At 51.2% G+C, this 20,469-nt stretch overlaps 1 long non-coding RNA gene across 4 annotated transcripts in view; it reads right to left on the bottom strand.

The window, feature by feature from the left end:
• Nucleotides 1-18,783, bottom strand: part of LOC122217302 — a 28,399-nt gene extending 9,616 nt beyond the window's left edge. Inside the window, exon 1 of one of the 4 annotated variants that reach the window (XR_006201387.1) lies at nucleotides 18,745-18,783. This is a non-coding gene — a long non-coding RNA (uncharacterized LOC122217302). Of the gene's footprint in view, nucleotides 1-1,543; nucleotides 1,594-1,755; nucleotides 1,880-6,293; nucleotides 6,382-18,744 lie in introns of those variants that run through there. The other 3 variants (XR_006201384.1, XR_006201386.1, XR_006201385.1) reach the window with 3 other exon arrangements.
• Nucleotides 18,784-20,469: the final 1,686 nt, after the last annotated feature.

Genomic DNA, 20,469 nt, shown 5'->3' with positions numbered 1-20,469 from the left:
GACATCCATAACAACTATGCCTGAACTACTGAAAAGCTAATGTTTCCTTAGTTAACAACAGAGTGACTTATTTCCTGAAAAATACATACTTTCAATGTCTCCATACGAGACACACAATATTCAGAAATAGAGAAAAAATCATAAATATCTCATATATTTCAAATTATAATAATGCGAGCAAAGATATGAAAAGATTAAAATACTTCAGAACGGTTCAAGCAAATTGTGGAATGCCATCATCATTCCTCATTTAGAATTCACAAGTCACCTGTACAAGTTCTTTTTCAATACATTTTTTCTTTTTTTTAGTGTATTTTTGAGAGCGCTAGAGCGAGCTATGTGTGTGCACACACAAGTGGGGCAGGGGGAGAGGGAGAAGGAGAGGAGGATGGGGAGAGACAGAGAATCTCAACCAGACTCCGCACTATCAGCACAGAGCTCCATGAGGGTATCCAACCCACAAACGGAGAGGTCATGATTATCAGCTGAAATCAAGAGGCTGAAGCTTAACCAACTGAGCCACCCAAGCACCCCATCACCTGTACAAATTCTAAACAGGATAAAGCAAATGTAGAGAAGAAAGGAGTTCCAGGCCATGTAGGAGCCCCGGGCAGTGCTTCTGCCTCCTGCGTGGACACGGAGTCTGGTTCCACAGTCTCTCAGCCTGGGCTGCCGTCGGGAGGGTTGTTGGGGGGGGGGGGGGGGGGAGGGGCGGGTGTGCTCACAAGCTGCCTTTTCCCACCCACCCCCCCCCTCCCGCTCTACCTGCTCCATCCCCTCGCCCACTGGCTGTGGCCACCAATGTCCCCCTGTTCTACCCCTGGTGCCCCCGTGGCCCAGGCCACAACCGACAGCCCTTTACGCTCTTCCTGCTGGATGCCCCTGTCCACCGGGGTCCCGAGCCACCACAGACCCCCTGCTTCTCCTGCTCCACGTCCCCACCCACCAGGGTCCCCGGCCCCCACAGCCCCCCTTCTCTCTACCGCTCCACGCCCCCGCCCTCCAGGGTCCCCGGGCCCCACAGCCCCCCTTCTCTCATCCGCTCCACGCCCCGCCCTCCAGGGTCCCCGGGCCCCACAGCCCCCCTTCTCTCATCCGCTTGACGCCCCCTCCCACCCGGGTCCCACGCCCCCACAGCCCCCCTTCTCTCATCCGCTCGACGCCCCCTCCCACCCGGGTCTCACGCCCCCACAGCCCCCCTTCTCTCGTCCACTCGACGCCCCACCCACCCGGGTCCCCGGTCCCCACAGCCCCCCTTCTCTCATCCGCTTGACGCCCCCACCCACCCGGGTCCCCGGTCCCCACAGCCCCCCTTCTCTCATCCGCTCGACGCCCCCGCCCATCAGGGTCCCCGACTACCAAACCCAGCTGCTCTCAACCCACTCGCAGCAAACACTTAGAAAAGGCAGTTTGTGACATAAACCCTTTCCAAGCGGTTGAGAAAGAAACATCTCAGCCCTTAGTACGTGTCCTCCTGACTGCACGCTTTGGCTTGAAAGTAGCTGAAGTACTTCACTTGCAGAACAGAAGCGGCCCGGCACACCTGCGTGGACGCCCTGAGACTCCCCGCGCGGGACGGGACGGGACGGGACGGACCGGAAATGCCGCGCCCGGAGCGGAAGGAAGTGCCGAGACCGCACGCACGGGCCCCGCCCCCTCAGCTCGCCCAGACCCGCGACCCCGCGACCCCGCGACCCCGCGACCCCGCGACCCCGCGACCCGGCGACCCGGAGGCGCTCTCTGGCAAGACCGCACCTGCTCGCGAGTGTGAGCTTGTAGCCTCTGGCTGAGCTCCGCGCTTCGCGGCCCCGTCCCGCCTGAGTCCTGGGCTGGGAGAGGCGAGGGTCCCGGATGCCTTGCCGCTGGTTATGCCTGCTAGGGTGTGTTTACGTTCCGGCCGGGAACACTCCCCTCGGGGGACTGTCTTGATTGTGTCCCTATGAACGCGGGGGTGGGGGCGGGACTGAGGGGACCGGGCGGGGGAGGGGGTATGGAGGGGTGACCGTCCCTGTGAGTGTGGTGACGCGCGCTGGAAAGGGAGGATGGATGGGGGAGGGGGTGGAGGAGGGGCGATGGGCCCCCGTGAACCTGAGGGCGGGGAACCGGGCGGGGGCGGGGGTGAAGAGGGGGGACGGGTCCCTGTGCACAGAGGGGTGGGCGCGCGCGGGGTCTGGGCCGGGGAGGGGGCGAAGAGGTGTGAAGGGTCCCTGTCAGCGCCGTGGTGTGCACGGGGAAGGGAGGATGGACGGCGTGGGGGTAATGAGGGGTGACAGGTTGCAGAGCATGCTGGTCCCCTGGTCTCGACAGCACACTTGGATAGCAAAGGGCAGGTGAAGTGAGCAAGAAGCAGTGGGTTCGGTGAGAACAGAAGGAAAGGGCATTGGCGTAGTCACGGAGTGGGGACACTAGGAGAAGGGGAGACGGAAGGAAAGGAAGATAGGTGCCAACATCTTTACAGTTTTTTACCTTCCACATTTACTGTGTCATACTCAGGTATGAGGCGTCAACAGTTACCTGCTCTTTCTGGTGAAAATGTTCTTTGGAACTTAATTTTACACTGTTTCAGTGTGCATGTGTTAAGGATAGTGACTTTTATATTTTTAGCTTTATTTATTTTTGTGTGAGAGAGAGCGCTTTCGTGACCAAGGGACAGGCAGAGAGAGAGGGAGAGAGAGAATCTCAAGCAGGTTCCAGGCTCAGTGCAGAGCCCGAATTGAGGCTTCATCCCACGATGGGGAGATTGTGACCGGAGCTGAAATCAGGAGTTGGAAGCATAACTGACGCGGCCAGCCAGGTGCCCCTAGTTTTTATTTTTGTATAAACAGTCAAAATTCTGTTTAACCAGCTTGTATAAGAAATTTCCTTCACGTGACCTAAGTAAGTTAAGGGGGGCTCCTGGGTGGCACAGTCATTTAAACATCCAAGTTTGGCTCAGGTCATGATCTTCCTGTTCCTGGGTTCCAGCCCTGTGTCATGCTCTGTGCTGAAAGTTCAGAGACTGGAACCTGCTTCAGATCTTGTGTCACTCTCTCTCTTTCTGCCCCACTCCTGCTCGCCTTGTGTCTATTATCTCTCAAAGATAAAAACATTTAAAAATTTGAATTCAAATTTGTTGACATACAATGTAGTCTTGGCTTCAGGACTATAATCCGATGACTAATCTCTTACATATAACATCCACTGCTCATCCCAAGAAGTGCCCTCTTTAATGCCCATCAACCATTTAGGTCATCCCTCCACCCACCTTCACTCCAGCAACCCTCTGTGTTTTAGAGTCTATGATGTTTTGCCTGCCTTTCTTTGTATCTTATTTTTCCTGCCCTTCCCCTATGTTCATCTGTTTTGTTTTTTAAATTCCACTTATGAGTGAAATCTTATGATATTTATCTTTTCTGAATGACTTATTTTCCTTAGCATAATACATTCTGCCTCCATCCACATTGTTCCAAATGGCAAGATTTTATCCTTTTAGATTGCTGAGCAGTATTCCACTGTGTGTATCTACCACGTCTTCTTTATCCATTCACCAATGCAGGAAAGAGCCCAAATGTCCATAGGAGCCTATAACTGGTGCAGCATTATTCAGCATGGAACATGGAAAGTTGCCATACCATTTCCAAAGGAGGAATGAAGCTGCGCAATGGGGATGATGAGGCCAAACATAAGCTTGGCCCACTCCATAGGCTGGCACTTGAACCTAAAGACTACGCCTGACCTGCACCCTAACATGCACCCTCAACTCAGCCCTCTGAGACCTCTGAGCTGCTGCAATTTCAGCGCCTGGCACCTCTTGGGACCTAACTGTAACCCTACCCAGGGCTCTGGACTTAAGGCAGCCCACCATTGAGGTCTGAGGAAAGAATGGATTTGGGGCCAAAAACCAGTGTGTTTTTCAGCATGGATGCCCGAATTTCTCCATGACATTTCCATGGCCAGGATGGAGGTGCAGGAGGGGATTCTGAGCTGCAACCTAACCCTCTCCCACACAGTCTTCTGGCTCCTGAACCCAAACTCTAACCGTGAATTGCTGCCTACCATGCGCCCTCCACCCAACCCTCCAGGGAGATCACTGCACTGCCAGTGACTCTGCCCCTGACACCTCTGGGGATCTAACCCTAACCCTAGCTCAGGCTCTTTCTCGAAGGGGGCCCACATCCTATGACAGGGGAAAAATCTTTGGGACCTATGAGCGGTGCACAATTATTCAGCAAGGAACCCAGGAGTCGGCCATGACATTTCCAGGGTAAGAATGGAGCTGCTGAAGGGGATCCAGGACCAAAATCGAAGCCTGGAACATACCAGCCACCCCCTCGCCACACATCCTAAGGGTGTCCTACACCCTAACAGGCGCCCTCAACTCAGGCCTCCAGGGACATCACTGAACTGGTGTTACTTCATGCCCTGGCACCTCCAGGGACCTAACCCTAATCCTAGCACAGGGCTTTCCTCACATGGCCCACCTGCTAGGTCTGAGGAAAGAACACAGCTGGGGCCCATGACTGGCGCAGGATTAATCTGCAAGGAACCCAGACACGATAACATTTCCAAGGCAGGGATGGAAGCCTGGCCCACACGATTGGCTGGCCCAATAAGCCAAAGCCCAAGACTGACCCACACCATAGCACACACCCTCAATTCAGTCCTCCAGGACTGTGCTGTTAGTGGTTCAGCCCTTGGTGCCTCTCAGGACCTAACCCGAACCCTAGCCTGGATTCTGGCCCTACGGGGGGCCCACTATTGAGGTCTGGGAAAGAATGGATTTGGGACCAATGACCAACACGGAATATGTCAGCATGGAAGCCAGAATTTCACCATGACATTTCCATGGCCAGGATGGTGCTGCAGGAGGGGATCCTGCGACCTTGCCTAACCCTGGCCCACACCATCTTTTGGCTCCTGAATCCAAACCCTACGCCTGACCCACACTTGAACATGTGCCCTTCACTCAGCCCTCCCGGGAGATCACTGCACTGTTGGTGGTTCTGCCCCTGGCACTTACTTGTTGCCAAACCTACCCCTACCCATGGCTCTGGTTCAAAGGGGACCCACCTCCTAGGTCTGAGAAAAGAACAGACCACCAGGGGCCCATGCAGGGTGCCAAAATATTTAGTGAGAAACCCAGAATTGACCATGATATTTAGAGGGCATGAACAGAGCTTCAGAAGTGGATCCAGGACACAAACCTCAGCCTGGAACACGCAATCAGCTGTCCACTGCATCCAAACCCTATGCCTGTCCCGCATCCTAACAGTTGCCCTCAATTCAGTCCTCCAGGGAGACCATTGCACTAGTGATCATGGTTCAACCCCTGAAACCTCCTGGGACCCAACCCTAACCCTAGCCACAGCTTTTTCCCTATGGGCGCCTAATTCCTAGGTCTGAGAACAGAACAGATTTGGAGCCTATAAGCGGTACAGGATTATTCACCATGGAATTTGGAAAATCGCCATGCCATTTGCAAAGCAGGGATGGAGCTGAACAAGGTGGGAATCCTGAGGTCCAACCTAAGCTTAGCCTACACCATAGGCTGGGCCTTGAACCCAAAGACTTAAGCCTGACCCGCACCCTAACATGCGCCCTACTGCAGCCCTCGGGGGAGACCACTGCATGGCTGGGGGTTCATCCCCGGGTGCCTCCTGGGACCTAACCCGTAACACTAAGCCTAACCCTAAACCCTAACCCTCCTTAGAGGAATTTCCCCATAACTGTGTACCCTCCCCCCATCTCCTATGGACCCACTCTCCAAAGAGTGATCTCATACCTGTGTCCACTTTTGTCATCGCAGGTGTACCCTTCACCCAGAGTGATGTCCTCATAACTGTGCCCCTTCCCCTCCACTCCCTCAACCCAGTGACTCATACTTGTCACATCCCCTCATCTCAGGTGGACCTCCCTCCATAGAGAGATGTACTCATACCTATCTATGTCCTTTACACTCCTCTAAGGTGGATCCTCCCTCTGTAGTGTGATGTCCTCAAACCTGCATCCCCTTCCCTCATCTCAGTGGACCCTCCCTCCATAGAGTGATTTCCTCATACCTGCTTCCACACCCCTCATCTCAGTAGCCTGTCTCTTTAGTGATGTCCTCATACCTGTGTCCCCTCCCCTCCTCTCCCTGCACACAGTGACTCCTCATATAAGTGTCACCTCACCTCATCTCAGGTGGACCTCCCTCCACAGGGTGACTTCCTCATACCTTTTTCTCCTCCCCTCCCCAAAGCTCCCTCCACACAGTGACTCCTGTGTCCCCACTCTTTATCTCAGGTAGACACCCCAGAGTGTTGTCCTCATACTTGCATCCACTCCTTTCATCTCAGGTGGCATCCCTCCAAACAGTGACATCCTCATAACTGCTTCCCTTCCCCTCAATTCAGGTGGACCCCTTTTCCATAGACTGATGTCCTCATACCTACATACCCCAACTTCACCTCATATGGACCCACCCTCCATTGAATGATGTCCTCCTATCTGTGTCCCCTCGTCTCAGGTGAACACACCCTCCATAGTGTGATGTCCTCATACCAGCGTGCCCTCTGCTAATCTCAGGTGGACCCTCACTTGATAGACTGTATTCTCATACCTGCGTCCCCTTCTCTCCCCTCTGCTCCCTCCACACAGTGACTTTCCATACCTGTCCCCTCTCCTCATCTCAGGTGGACCCTACCTCCACTGAGGGATATCCTCATACCTTCTTTCCCTCCACTCCATTCAGGTGGATCTGCCCTCCATAGAGTGACTACTCATACCTGTGTCCCCTGACCTCATCTCAGGTGGACCCTTGTTCCATAGAGTGATGTACTCATACATGAGACCCTTCCTCTCTGAAGTGGACCTCCCTCCATAGAGTGATGTCCTCATACTTGCGTCCTCTCCCCTCATCTCAGGTGAACCTTCTCTCAAGAGGGATGTTCTGGGATGCCTGGGTGGCTCAGTTAAGTACGTGACTTAGGTCATGATCTCGCAGTTCATGGGTTCAAACTCTACATTGGGCTCTGTGCTAACAACTCAGAGCCTAAAGCCTACTTTGGATTCTGTCTCCCTCTCTCTTTGCCTCTCCCCTGCTTACACTCTGTCTCTCTCAAAAATTAAACTTTTTTTTTTTTTAATTTTAAAAAATAGAGTGATGTCCTCCACATGGGTCTACTCCCCTAATCTCAGGTGAACCGTTCCACCACACGGTGAGTGTGCATCCCTTCACCACATCTCAGGTGGACCATTGCTCCATTTAGTGACTCCTCATACCTACATCCCTTCCCCTCACCTCAGGTCGACCCTCCCTCCATAGAGTGATGTTCTCCTATCTGCATCTCTTCCTCTAATCTCAGGTGGGCCCTCCCACCTTAGAGTGGAGTCCTCCTACCTGTGTCCCCTCCTCTCAATGCAGGTGGGCCCTTTGTCCATACAGTGATGTCCTCACACCTGGGTCCCCTCCCTTCACCTCGAGTGCACCCTACATCCATTAAGTGATGTCATCATAACTGCGTCCCTTCTCCTCATTGCCAGTAGACCCTCCCTCCATAAAGTGATATTTTCACACTGGCCTCCCCTCCCCTTATCTCAGATTATGCTCCCTCCACAGGGTGATGTCCTCATACTTGCATAACTTCCCTTTATCTCAGGTGTACATACACTGATGTCCTTATAACTGCATCTTCTCCCCTCAAGTGGACCCTCCATCCATATAGTGATGTCCTTGTACCTGCCTCCTCTCCCCTCATCGCAGGTGGACCCTCCCTCCATTGAGTGAATTCCTCATACCTAAGTCCCCTCCACTCAGCTCCATTCATAGTGTGACTCCTCATAACTGCCTCATCTCCCCTACATCTCTATAGAGGTGTACCATCCTCTATAGTGTTCTGTGCTCATACCTGCCTTCGTTCCCCTAATCATTGGTGAATCCTCCCTCCATAGAGTAATGTCCTTATGCCTGGGTCAACACCGCTAATCTCTGTCGACAACCCCTTCATACAGCGATGTCCTCATACCTCTGCGTACCTTCTTCTCAGGTGGACCCCCTCCATAGAGTGAGGTCCTCATAACTGCATCCCTTCCCCTCATCTCAGGTGGACCTTTCCTCCAGAGTGATGCCCTCACACTTGCGTCTCCACCTCATCACAGGTGGATGTTCCCTCCATAGAGTGATGTCCTCATACCTGTGTCCCCTCCCCTCATCTCAGGTGGACCTTCTACCATAGAGTGATATCCTCATATATTCATCACTTCCCCTCATTTCAGATGTCCATAGATTGATACCCTCTTACCTTCATCCCCTCCCCTCATCTCAGGTGGACCTTCCCTCCATAGAGTGACGTTCTCATACCTGCGTCCCTTCTCCTCATCTCCTGGTACCCTCCCTCCCAGTACCCAGTGATGTCTTTATACCACCCTAAATTACCCTCCACCTTATTGTGGACACTCCCTCCCCTGACATTGTAATTCTTCATACCTGCATCCTCCCCCCTCATCAGGTGGACCCTCTCTTCCTTCCCTGCACACAGTGACATCCTGATTCCTCTCTTCTTCTCATGGGCACTCCCTCCAACAGTGTCCCTGTGTGTTCTTCCACCCACACCCACCTTTCTTACACCTGGTACCTCCACAGGCCTAGAAGCTCCAGGTAGTACTTGCATCTGCCCTAGAGTTTTGGGATGCTCGATCTCTTACAGCTGTTGGGCTGTGAGCCTACCTATGCAGGTGTCCTGGCTCACTCACCAGCGCTTTCAGCAGCTTCATGGCCACAAGCAGTACATGGCTGTGACCACAGGGCTGGACACCAGTGCTCACAGGGAATCTCCCTTGGAGTGGTCATTCAAGGCAGGAGACATAGGGTGACTAGTGGCTGAAAATGGGCTAAGGCGCTAGGGCCTACAAGAGCTGACATGTGTCACGTCACTTCCAAGTCACAACTGTGCACAGTGAGATCACCTAATCAATTATCCAACATCTGAGAACACATCTCAGCATCTGGACAGCATTGTGCATGCCCCAGGGCCTTCCCAGCTGTGAAATCACTCCAGTAAACCACAGCTGGCACTTATCAATGAGGTGGAAAATGACCTCAGAGGGCACACGGGGCCTGGATGACAGGTGATCCCACATCCACACTGGTGTGACCGCAACTCTCCCAGACCTGGGGACACTCATCCATATTCCACGTGGGGAAGTCCAAACCTCCTAGACCTTGCACCTGGGGTCATCCCTCTACACTGACATGGGGGAACCTGAAATCTCCCAGAACTTGAGCCTGGGTGGTCACATGTCCACACTCACCAGGGTGAATACTCCTCTCATAGTGCCTGCACCTGGGGTCATCCAGCCATACTTACTCACAGGACCTGCAATCCTCCTTAAGCTTGAGCTGGGGTGGTCACACATCCAAACTCACCAGAGTGACCCTATCTCTCCCAGATTCTGCACCGGGGGTCACTCATCCATATTGACACAGGGTGACCCCCTAATCTCCCAGGCCCTGCAACTGGGTTCACACATCCATACTGACACAAGGGAACCACCAAATCTCACAGACATGGCAACTAGGGTCTCTCTTCATATTGATACAGGGGACCCCCAGATCTTTCGGACACTGAGATGGGGTGGTTACTCATCCACACTCGCCACAGTGACCCCACCTCTCCCAGACACTGGATAGGGTCATTCATCCATACTGACAAAGAGGAACCCTGAGATCTCCCAGACCCTGAGTGGTGGTGGTCACATGTTCACACTCATCAGGCTGACCCCACCCCTCCCAGAACCTGCACCTGGCATCACTCATCTATAATGACAAGGGGGGGCCCCAAAATCTCCCAGAGTCTAGGAGGTTGTCAAACACCTATACTGACAAAGGGTGACCCCAAAATCTCCCAGTCCCTGAGCTGTGGTCCTCACAGGTCCACACTCACCAGGGTGACCCAACCTCTTCCCGACCCTCGTATGAAGTCACACAACACTACTAACACAGGGAACTCCAAATCTCTGAGCACCTGCCTGTGTGGTCACTCATCCATACTGATACAGGGGAGCCCAAATCCCAAAACTTGCACCTGGAGTCCCTCATCCATATTGACACAGAGGGACCCCCAAATCTCCCATATCCTTAACCTGGGTCACTCATCCATAATGACAAATGGGGCCACCCAAATCTCCCAGAATAGAACTGAGGTGGTCATACATCCACACTCACCAGGGTGACCCACCTCTCCCAGAGCCTTCACCTGGAGTCCCTCATCCATACTGACACAAGAGGACCCCCAAATCTCCTAGACCTCGAGCAGGGTGGTCACATGTCCACATACACCAGGGTGACCCCACATCTCCCAGATTTTCAAATTGGATCACTCATTCATACTGACACAGAAGGACCCTTAATGTCCCAGACACTCTGCCTGAGATCACTCATCCATACTGACAAAAGAGGATCACCAACTATCCCAAAGCTTGACTTGGGATGGTCACACGCCCACACTCACCAGGTTAACCCCACCTATCTGAGAAACTGCACCTAGGGTCACTCATCCATAATGACACAGGAGGACCCTGTAATCTCCAAGCCCTTGCATCTAGGGTCACTCATCCATAACTGACAAAGGGAGACTCCTAAATCTTCCAAATCATGAGCTAGGGTCATTACACACCCACACTATCAAGGGTGACCCAGCATCTCCCCAACACACTGCCTCTGGAGTCACTAATCCATAAGGACACTGGGGATCCCCTAATCTCCCAGACCCTCCATCTTGGTACTCATTCAATGACACTCTGGGACTCCTAATCTTCCAGACCATGCCCCTGGGGTCCCTCATCCACACTGACACAGGGTGACCCCCAAATATGCCATATCCTACCCTGGGTCCCTTATCCCTACTGACAAAGGGGGCCCCCATATCTACCAGAACTTGATCTGGGAAGGTCACAGGTCCATACTTATCAAGGTCATCAGGGTGACCCCACCTTTCCCAGACCCTGCACCTGTGGACACTCATTGACTCTGATAAAGGGGGACTTCCAAATCTTCCAGACCCTGGCACCTGGTGTCAATAATCCACACTAACAGAGAATAACTCCCATTTCTCTAAGACCTTGATCTGGGGTGGTCACATGTTCACACTCACCAGAGTGACCCCACCTCTCCCAGGCCCTGCACTTGGGGTCACTCAACCATACTGACAAAGGGGGACCACCAAATTTCCAGACCTAGAGCTGCAGTGGTCGTATGTCCACACTCACCAGGGTGACTCCATGTCTCTCAGATCCTGAACCTGTGATAAAAATTCATACTGATATAGGGCTCCCCCAAATCTACCAAACACTGCAAATGGTGTTACCCACCCATGTTGACACAGGAGGACCCCCGAATCTCCCACATACTTATAGGGGGTGGTCATACATCTTCTCTCACCAGGGTGACCCCACATATCGCAGACACTCCACCTGGGGTCACTCATCCATAATGACAAAGGGGGACCTCCAAATCTCCCAGACCTACAACTGTAGTCATTCACCCATAATGACATGGGGGAATGCCCAATCTCCCAGACCCTGAACCTGGGGTCACTCATCTATACGGCTTCAGAGGGACCCCCCAAATCTCCCAGATCATTAAAGTGAGTTACTCATCCATACTAACAAAGAGGGATGCCCCAAACTCCCAGAACTTGAGCTGGGGTTATCACACACCCACAATCACCAGGGTGACCCACCTCTTCCAGAGTTTTCACCTGGGGTCACTCATCCATACTGATAGGGGGACCCCCAAAATTCTCATACCCTGAACCTGGGGTCACTCATCCATACTGACACAGAAGGAACACCAAATCTCTCAGACACTGCACGTGGGATCACTCATCCATACTAACAGACAAGGACCCACAAATCTCCCAGGCTATGAGCAAGGTGGTCACACATCCACATGCACCAGTGTCACCTCACCTCTCCCCAACCCAGTAGCTGAGGTCACTCATCCATATTGACACAGGGGTACGCCAGAATGTCCCAGACTCTGCACCTGGGGTACTCATACATATTTACATATGAGTACAGCCTAATCTCCAAGACCCTGAGCTGGTGTGGTTCACACAACCACACTCACCAGGGTGAACTCACCTCTCCCAGAGCCTACACTTGGGGCAACTCATTCATACTTACACAGGGTGACCACCAAATTTCCCAGACCCTATACCCTGTACCACTGAACCAAAGTGACACAGGAGACCCCCAAATCTCTGAGACTGTGCCCCTTGGGTTACTTATCCATAGTGACACAAAGGGAGCCACATATTATCCCAGACACGGCATCTGGGGTCACTCATCCAGCCTAGCACAGAAGGACTCCCAAATTTCCCAGACACTGAGATGGGGTAGTCACATGTCTACACACAAGGGTGAACCCACCATTCTGCCACGGGGGTCATTCATCCATACCGACACAGGGAGATCCACAAGTATCACAGACCTTGCACCTGGGGTCACTCACTCTTTCTGACAAAGGGGGACCCCCAAATCTGCCAGACCCTGAGCTGGGGTGGTCACACATCCGCACTCACCAGGGTGACCCAAACTCTCCCATTCCCTGTACCTGGAGTAAATTATTCAACTTTACACAAAAGGACCCCCAAATCTCACAGGCCCTGAGTAGATGTGATCACATGTCCGCACTCACCAGGGTAACCCAACGTCTCCCAGATCCTGCACCTGGTGTAACACATTTGTACTGACCCGGGGGACCCCCCAGTCTCCAAGATCCTGATTTGGGGTGCTCACACATCTACACTCACCACGGTGACCTCATCTTTCCCAGACACCGCACCTGGGGTCACTCATTCATACTGAAAGAGGAGACCCTAAAATATCACAGAACTTGAGTTGGGGTGGTCACACAGTGACACTCACCAGAGTGCCCCACCTCTCACAGACCTTGCACCTGGGATAACTCATTCATACTGACACAGGGGGACCACCAAATCTCCCAACTCTGAGCTGGGGTGGTCACACATCTAAACTCACCAGGGTGACCCCACATCTCCAGGACACTGCAACTGCAACCAATCATTTATACTTACACAGGGGATCCCCAAAACTCCCAAAACCTGTGCTAGAGTGGTAAAACGTCCACACTTAACCAAGGTGACCCCACCTCTCCCAGAATCTGCACCAAGGATCACATCCATACTGAAATGGGGGGACCCCCAAACCTCCCAGACCTACATCTAGGGTCACTCAACCATAATAACAAACAGGGAGCCTTAATCTTCCAGACCCTGATCTGGGATGTCACATGTCCACACTCACCAGGGTGACCCCCATCTTTCCTAGACCCTGTAACTCCTGTCATTCATCCATACTGAAACAGAGGGGCCTGCGTATCTCCCAGACACTCCACCTGGGGTCACTCATTAGTACTTACACAGGGGGACCCCCAAAACTGCCAGGCCCTGAGAATGGGTGATCCCACCTCTCCCAGACTCTGCACCTGGTGTCACTCAAACATGCTGATAAAGTGGGCCTCCCGAATTTGCACACCATGAACTCAGGTGGACACACGTTCATATTCACCAGGGTGACCCCACCTCTACCAGATGCTGCACCTAGGGTCACTCATCCATACTGACACAGGGAGACCCCCAAATCTTCCAAACCCCTAGGTAGGGTGGTCACAGTTACACACACCATGGTGACCTCTACTGTACCAAGTGCCTCACCTGCGGTCACTAATTCATGCTAGAACAGTGGACCCCCAAACCTCAGTAAACCTGAGCTGGAGTGGTTACACATCCACAGGCACCAGGGTGGCCCCACTTGTCCCAGAACGTGCACCTGGGGTCACTCATCTAAACTGACACAGAGGGACCCCCAATTTCCCAGATGCTTCAATTGGGATCACTCACCCATAATGACAAGGGAGACCCCCCCAAGTCTCCCTGATGCTGCACCTGACTTCACTCACCCATACTGACACAGGAGGGCTCCCAAATCTCCCAGATCATGAGCTGAGGTGGTCACAGGTCCACACTTACTAGGGTGACCCAACCTCTCCCAGACACCACAACTGGGGATACTCATCCATAGTGTCACACAGGGACTCACAAATGTCTCAGACACTGCACCTGTGGTCACTAAACCATCCTGACACAGGAGGACCCCCAAATCTCCCTGACCCTGAGCTGGGGAGGTCACACGTCCACACTTACCAGAGTGACCCCATATCTCCCAGACCCTGCACGTAGGATCATTCATCCTTATTGACAGAGGGGGACCCAAGTTCCCCAGACCCTGAGCTGGGGTGATCACACATCCACATTCACCCTGCATCTGGGACCATCACCCATACCGACACAGGGAGACCCCCAGATGTCCCAGACACTGCACCTGTGGTCACAAAGTCTGCAGGAGACCCCAAAGGAAGGTGAACCCCATAGGGAGTTCAAAGCTGGAGGTGCTAACCCAGAAGGTGGGTCCAGGGCAGCTTGCAGACCCAGGGTGCCCAGGGGATGTCTGTGGAGCAGGTGCCCACCTGACATTGTGCCCCATGTGCTCTGCTAATACCCCATGCTGTTATCCCCATGTGCAGCCCTCTATACCCCTGCAAGTTCCCATCTTTGCAGTGCTGCATTTGGGACACCTCTGCCTTGTGCACAGAGACCCCTATGCCCTGCATCCATCCCCCATGCACCAGGCCCCCACACCTCACTGTCCTCCCAGCCCCCACCATGTGCCAAGACCCCCGTGCACCTCACACCCTCGCCAGGACCCATGACCACACTTGGGGTCTTAGCAAGGCTACCCAAACAAGGCAGTCTCAGTTGTGCACCCCAGACCTCAAAGCACTAAAATCTGAACATAGGCCATGGTTGTGCAACTCCCCATACTGAGGTTAAACCATGTGTCTAACCAATTCCAAGGCCTGTTCTCAATCTCCAAACTTTCAGTGCACTTTGTGAGGAAAACCTCTGTACGCCTTCACTGTTAAGATGATTTGGACTTGTGAGATGTTAGGGAATTAATGATATGAGGGTCACCTACAGAGTCACCAACTTCCGTGACACGTGCAGCTGTTGTGCTGGAGCCAGCTTCCCAGGGCTCTAGAACAGTCTCTGTTCTAACTCATGTCCACGCAGGATTTAAAGAGCTATAGAAACCCTTTGTGGTCATTTCAACTGTGATCATCAAAACGACGTTTAGAGGCTAATGCACAGAGGACATGGTCAAATGTAAAGGTACCAGGATAGACAACATAGAGAACACAATCAGGACTAAATGCCCAGTGTAGACCGAACACTGGCCTACATGACACATTGTAGACAGAACACACACGTCTAAATGTCCCAGTGTAGACAGCGCTGGGCAGGTCTACATATATTCAGTGTAGACAGAGCATGGCCAGGTCTAAATATACTGAATAGAGAGAACACAATCAGGTCTACAAGTCTTGTGAAGACAGAACATAGTCAGAACTAAATGTCCCAGTGTAGACAGGACACGGTGGGCTCTCCATGTACCATGTCTGCAGAACGTGGTCAGGTAAGCGAGCCTAGCACTGCTCTCTCAAGGAGCACATGGTTCCTCTTAGATGATCAGGGAGCTCACCGTGAGCTGGGAAGGAGGATATAAACTACACTGAGGTTCAACCCACACACACCCTCACCAGGAAAATACACAGAACCATCCCATTTTTAAACATTTCAAAGTATTACCAATGTCTCTGGCCACCTGATGGTCAGGATCCAGGGGGACGCCAGAAACTTGCAGTAGCACAGACCGGGCTCCTGCACAGAGAGGTGGCTGTGATGTGAAGTGTTCCCACCTGCTGTATGTACTGGGCACTCAGCAGGGACCGGCCCAGGCTGGCCCAGCACGGGGCACCAGGTGCTGGTGTCCATCCACCCTGGGGGCCAGGGCCTATGACTGCTTGGGGCAGCCAAAAGCATGCACACCCTGCCTCTGTGGCAGGGGCCCATGTCCACCTTCACATCAGTGCCCTTGGGACAGAGCACTGATAGACTACTTCTGTGGCGTTTGGCCACTGTGTATACACGGCTGACACTCAGGACACGCACTGTGTCGTCTTTGAAGGCAGGGACGTGAAGAGGTCATGACACAGAAGCCGCTCTGAGCAGAGAACCTGGAAATGTTTGAACTTGCCACACCTCCGCAAGGCTACTGCCATGGCCATGCGTGTCACCTTGCCTGCTGTGGGCCCTGCACTCCAGGAGACTTCCAAACAGACATGTCCAGGTTCATGCTCTTTGAAAGTACAGGGTCTCCCATGAGGGAGATGGGCTGGAGGGCTGGCAAAGCCCCTACTGCTGATTCTAAAGTCGGGAGAGGGTGAGCAGGACCCCAACCTGGTGATGAGGACTGTCTGTAGAAAGAGGGCCAGTCCGAGTAGGGTCATGCTGAGTGACCCCAAGGAAGGAACTAAGTTCAGGGACATGGAGACCAGAAGCACAGCAGGGGTGTCTTCCATACGACAAGCCTGGGCTCTCCAACCCACCAAGCTTGTGGCTTAAAGTGAACCCATGCACAGGACAGCTAAATGTAACATGGTCCTTAGTTGGACTCTGAATGGGACAAAAAGAAAGTGTGAAGGGCATTCCTGAGACACGCATGGCAATCCACACAGATTCTTCACTGGGATGTTGTCTTCCAGCCACTTCAAGTTCCGGAGAGCAATGACTGTAGCACGGTCACACAGGAGCAATCCCAGTGACGCATGAGGGCCCACTGCAGTTTGCAGCCACCTTGCAAGTGGTTCCGGTAAACACGCATGCACACGCATGCAGAGAATAAAGTGAATGCGGCAAAGCATTGATTGCTGAATGCAGGTGAAGTTTTTGAATTCTACCTTTTCCTGTTTGATGGTTTTCAAAATAAAAAGTTAAGGGGCACCTGGGTGGCTCAGTCAGTTAAGCATCTGACTTCGGCTCAGGTCATGATCTAATGGTTCGTGGGTCTGAGTCCCACATTGGGCTCTGTGCTGATAGCTCAGAGCCTAGAGCCTGCTTTAGATCCTGTGTCTCCCTCTCTCTCAAAAAAAAAAAAAAAATTAAAAAAAATTTTTTTAATTAAAAAATAAAAAGTTATAGACAAAAGTTAATGGTAAAAGACCTGATTCACAGGACTTTCTGAAGATATTCAAATATTTTAAGATATGAGAATTTAATGTAGATAATACATCTGCCCATCAATAGATGAGTGGATCAGCTAACTGTGGTCCATCCAGACAATGCAAGAATACTCAGTGTTGAGAAGGAAGGATATTCTGACACCTGCTACAACATGGATGAGACTTGAGGACATGATGCTGAATGAAAGAAGGCAGCCCCAAAACGAACAAATACTGTATGATTCCACTCATAGGAGGTCCCTCGAGTAGACAGGTCCATAGAGACAAGATGGTGGATGCCAGTGGCTGGAGATGAGAGGACTATTTAATAGAGACAGAGTTTCAGTTTTACAAAACCGGAAAAAAGTTCTGGAGATGATGGTGGGGACAGTTGCATAAGAATGTGAATGTGTTTCATGCCACTGAATAGTCCACTTAAAAATGATTAAAATGACACATTCTTTTTAAAAAAATGTTTAATGTCTATTTATTTGTGAGAGAGAAACAGAGTGAGAGCTGCCAGCACAGAGCCCAACACAGGGCTCGAACTCACGAACCATGAGATCATGACCTGAGCCGAAGTCGGACGCTTAACCAACTGAGCCACTGACGCTCCCCTAAAATGGTACATTCTTTGTTATGTTTATTTTACCACATTAAAAAAAAATAGAACTACCCTATGATCAGGCAATTGCACAATCAGGTATTTTACCCAAAGGATACAAAATTACAGACTCAAAGGGATACATGCACCCTGATGTTTATAGCAGTATTCTTAACAATGACCAAGAGATGGAAAGAGCCCAAATGTCTATTGACTGATGAATGGATGAAGAAGATGTGGTATATATATACAATGGAATGCTACTCGGTGATCAAAAAGAACAAAATCTTGCCATCTGCAACAATGTGAATGGAACTAAAGTGTATGATGCTAACTGAAGTAAGTCAATCAGAGAAAGACAAGTACCACATGATTTTACTCATATGTGGAATTTAATAAAACAGATGAACATATGTGGGGGAAAGAACAGAGGGAAACAAACCACAAGAGACTCTTTAACGACAGAGAACAAACTGAAGGTTGATGGAGGAAGATGGGGAGATGGGTTATGGGCATTAAGGAAGACACTTGTGGGGCACCTGGGTGGCTCAGTCGGTTAGGTGGCTGACTTCAGCTTGGGTCATGATCTCATGTTCGTAAGTTCGAGCCTGGAGTCAGGCTCTGTGCTGACAGCTCAGAACATGGAGCCTGCTTCAGCCTCTGTGTCTCCCTCTCTCTCTGCCCCTCCCCCATTCACACCCTGTCTCTCTGTTGTCTCTCAAAGATGAATAAACGTTAAAAAAATTTAAAAAAAAAAGGAGGACACTTGTGATGAGCACTGGGTGTCACATGTAAGTGATGAATCACTGAATTCTACTCCTGAAACCAATATTGTTATCTAAAACGTAAATTTAAAAAAGAAAAAAAGAAAACAATTCGGCATTACATAGTAAAGTAAAACATGCACATACTCTGACCTTCAGTTATACACAAACACAAGAACACACACACTAGGACACACAAACACGGACATTCTCAGTACAAAGAGACAAAATCTGGAACCAATCTGAACGCCATCAGAAACACAATGGAGGGGTACCTGGGGGGGCTCAGTCCATTGGGCATCTGACTCTCAATTTCGGCTCAGGTCATGATCCCAGGGTGGTGGCATCAAGCCCCGTGTCAGGCTCCGTGCTGAGTGTGCAGCCTGCTTGGGATTCTCTTTCCCTCTGTCTCTCTCCCAGTTCATGCACACTCACTCTGTAAAAAAAAACAAACCAGAAGCAGAACAGAGACATGAATTAAGCACATGCCTGTGATGGAATATTCCACAGCAATAAAATAAATTTTAACTTCACATTAAAATTCAAAAAAGTTATTTTATTTTATTTTATTTAACGTTTATTTATTTATTTTTGAGACAGAGAGAGACAGAGCATGAATGGGGGAGGGTCAGAGAGAGAGAGGGAGACACAGAATCCGAAAGAGGCTCCAGGATCCGAGCTGTCGGCACAGAGCACAACGCGGGGTTCAAACTCACAGACCATGAGATCGTGACCTGAGCCGAAGTCAGATGCTCAATCGACTGAGCCACCCAGGTACCCCACAAAAGTTATTTTAAAGATTGTATCTACGTAGAAGAATGTCACAGACACAATACTGAGCCAATGGCAAGGATAAATCAGACCGCACTAGTACCTCCCACACACACAGGTGAAACCAGGCAGAGCTGGGTTTCTTATTTATGGGTGCATATGTGGGGCGTGCCACAAGCACCACAATACTGTCACCACCAAGTTCAGGGCAATAGTTATCTCATGGCAGGGAGGAGCTTAAGAGGGCCGTGCACCTCTGGGCACTTACCATCTATGCTCTATTTCTTGATCTGGATGACGGCTCCATAATTACAATTTTATGATTATATTTCCCACATATACAACATAATTTCTAACATATAAGGTTATTTGTTTTTTAAAAAGTGGTCTTCCTAAACAAAGTGCCAGAAGTAGGATGGCTTCTACCAGTGAAATCATAATGCCTTGGCTGCTTCAACCCTCAAGTATGTCAGCAAATGCCCCATACTTGGGGGTACAGGGCAATGATGCTGAGAAGGAAGCTCCTGTGACCTCAGGCCCTGGGCTCCTGGACTCCGTGGAGCCCACCACACCTGGTCAAACTTCTCGGTTGTTTTGTGCATCACACTTTTGCCTTGGCTGCTCTAAGTTCGGCTGCCACCATCCCTGGGAGGGAAAGAAGAAATGTACCCAAGAAAGAAGGGCTGTTCAAGCCCCTCACCTTCTCCTGGGGGGCGATGCCTTGTCTGTAAGGGAGGACAGCAAGTCCACAGAATCCAGCCTTGGTGGCTGAGGTCTAAACACGCTGTGGCCCCACGTGTTTCATGTTGCAGGGATTTTGTAAGGACCTTCAGCGGTCCGGGCAGGTTCTGCCACATTCTCAACTCCTGTGACAGATTCTGGACGTGCAGCTGGAATCCCCTAGCTGTTGCTGCCTGACGACAACTTTATTGAGATATAATTCACATACCATACAACCAACTCACTTAAAATATAAACCTCAGGGGCACCTGGCTGGCTCAGTTGGTAGGGCGTGCAACCCTTGATCTCAGGTTGTGAGTTCGAGCCCCGTGCTGGGTGTACAGATTACTTAAAAAAAAATCTTAAAAAAATAATAAAATATTAAAAATAAACTGTAAACCTCAGTGTTGTTTTGTAGAGTCACAGAGTGGTACAACCATCGCCACAGTCCAAATCCCCATTATCCTACCTAACTTAGGTGGCCACCTCTCATTCCCCAGCCCCCAGGG

Source organism: Panthera leo, chromosome B1 (genome assembly GCF_018350215.1).
Source record: "Panthera leo isolate Ple1 chromosome B1, P.leo_Ple1_pat1.1, whole genome shotgun sequence".
Classification (NCBI taxonomy): Eukaryota; Metazoa; Chordata; class Mammalia; order Carnivora; family Felidae; genus Panthera; species Panthera leo.
The sequence above is the reverse complement of the archived record's forward strand: the minus strand, read 5'-3'. Positions and strand labels throughout refer to the sequence as shown.